This window comes from Cricetulus griseus, chromosome 5, assembly GCF_003668045.3.
Source record: "Cricetulus griseus strain 17A/GY chromosome 5, alternate assembly CriGri-PICRH-1.0, whole genome shotgun sequence".
NCBI classification, from domain to species: Eukaryota; Metazoa; Chordata; class Mammalia; order Rodentia; family Cricetidae; genus Cricetulus; species Cricetulus griseus.
The window spans coordinates 138,249,864-138,252,334 of NC_048598.1; the positions used below are offsets into that span (position 1 = coordinate 138,249,864).

The following is a 2,471-nucleotide window of genomic DNA, read 5'->3' on the forward strand; positions in this document are numbered from 1 at the left end:
AATTTTTGTTTGAGGGATACAAATACTCAGTCCCTAATACAGCAAGCCTTTTATCTTTTACTTTAGCCTCATGGCTATTTTTTTTCTCCAAACAAATATCAAAATATTTATTTTCAGTGTTTTCAGTGGCAGAATTCTATCCACCATTCTGCTTAACCACAGACCAATTCTCACCCATTTCAACATCCGCCTTAGTATCTCTTATTGGGGTTCATTCTGGACCTTCCTTAGGTTCCAGGATAGTCTACTCTCCTGGGCTTCCTCAGCTTGCTGTTGGCTCACTCCCTTGCCTTTGGGTATCCTTCACTGTAGTCCTAGGACTGTGTCTTCCCACTATGTGCTTATTCCCCAGACATCCTAACATCTGTAGCTTCATTTAGCACTTACACGTGGAAGACTCCCAAACACACTTTTATGTTAGCCAGGTCTTCATTGCTGTGATGAGCATTTTGTGTAACACAAATAGGACTGTATCAGTTTAGAAGAGAGTGAGAGCAAGAAATTGGCTAAGCAGGGGAGGTAGGGATGAATCCAAGAGGAATTGAGGGAGACGGATGAACATTAAAAAAATTTGTTTCAAATTCTCAAAATAGAAATATTGTTTTAAGGGAAGAACAAAATTATATTTTGATTCACGGTTTCAATGTTTTTGTTCATGCTTGGCTTTTCCATTTTTTAAAAATTTAAATTAATCAGCATTCTCTGATTAAAGCATATAAAATTATTTTTAGCTTTTTCTTGCTAAAAATCTTTATTTGTATAATTTTTAAAATCTGAATGTCTTGACAGAGGGCTTTTGTGTAGAAGTACTGTTCACTTTGTGATGGCAAGAAGAGAGAAAAGGGGTCAGGGACAAGGCAAGTCATTTAGGGAAGGTCGCCATGACCTATTACTCTTGTATCTATCCCATATCCCAGTAATGCCATCATATTGAGAATCCAACCAGGCATTTAAACAACTCTCTAGATTTGGGAGATATTTTGTATACAAATCATAACACTAACTTCTCGATATTTATATTTGGATGTTTGAAAATATACATTCAAATTCAATTACAGTCTTGATGTATTCAAAATAGGGCTAAGATTTTATTTCTTTTTTTAAGTAAAATTTTTTAATTTAAATTAGAAACAAGCTTGTTTTACATGTCATTCCCAGTTCCCTCTTCCTCCCCTCCGCCCCTGCTCCCTCACCCTCTAGCCCAACCCCTTTCTGCTTCCCAGGGAGTGTGAAGCCTTCCATGGGGGATCTACAATGTCTGTCATATCATTTGGAGCAGGGCCTTAGGCCTCCCCCATGTGTCTAGGCTGAGAGAGTATCCCTCTATGTGGAGTGGGCTCCAAAAGTCCATTCGTGTACTAGGGATAAATACTGATTCACTACCAGAGGCCCTTACCTACTTCTCTGATTTGTAGTTTAGTGCCATTTTAAACCTATGTGTTTTATAACCCAGCAACAACAACAACAACAACAACAACAACAACAACAACAACAACAGAATCCCCTCTGTCCTTAAAGCCAAGTCATGTTGTGGATTTTTAAGTTTCCCCCTTCCTTCCTTCCTTCCTTCCTTCCTTCCTTCCTTCCTTCCTTCCTTCCTTCCTTCCTTCCTTCCTTCCTTTCTTTCTTTCTTTCTTTCTTTCTTTCTTTCTTTCTTTCTTTCTTTCTTTCGCATTAGATAGAACTTTATTCGAAACTCTGATCTACCAAGTTGGCGTTTTCCACCAACTCGGGGAGCAGAGACCTTCACAGGCTTCACAGTCTTTTGTTTAGGGGCTGCTTCTGTAGGGGCCTTGGCAGCAGGCATTGCTGTCTTCTTGGATGCCTGCTTAGCCGGTTTTGCTTCCTTGGCAGCCCAGATAGCCTGCTCTCGCTGAGCTTTCCTGACTTCTGGTTTCTGATTCCTCTCGGCCATGATATCAGCGAGGGATGCACCAGTGACTGCACGCTGGAATTTGACTACACGGTGAGTTCTTTTCTTATGAATTTCTTCTGACTGTCCTTTTTTGTGTTTTCTTCTGTAGAAGACAGTCCAGTTTATCTGCCGAGGATTCATTACTTTTGGAAAGGAATGCAGGCTCGAATTTTGCTTTAAGAAACCGGAAAATCTTCCCTTTGGTCCTGGTGTAGTACCGCCCATGTCCAGGGTAGATCTTGTACCCGCTGAAACTGGACACCTTCATGGTGAGAGTTGCTGCCCAGCCTGAGGGAAGGTCAAGTTTCACCATTTCTAAGCAGCTTTAAGTGAAGTATAACATTAAGTAAAGAGCTCTAATGTATGAAACTGATGATCTTGGAATACTTAATGATTATCACTGCAATAAGCATCATATCTAACACCTCCCACAGTTTCCTCACATTCGTTTCTTTTGGAGAAATGCTAAGGATACTTAACATGAGTTCAACACTCCCATGTTCATTATAACATCCCATGTAGATTAATGAGGAAAAATGCAATACACACATAATGG

General features: G+C 40.1%; 1 pseudogene; it reads right to left on the bottom strand.

Annotated features, from left to right (window-relative positions):
* Nucleotides 1-1,660: 1,660 nt before the first annotated feature.
* Nucleotides 1,661-2,228, bottom strand: LOC100757256 (annotated as a pseudogene).
* Nucleotides 2,229-2,471: the final 243 nt, after the last annotated feature.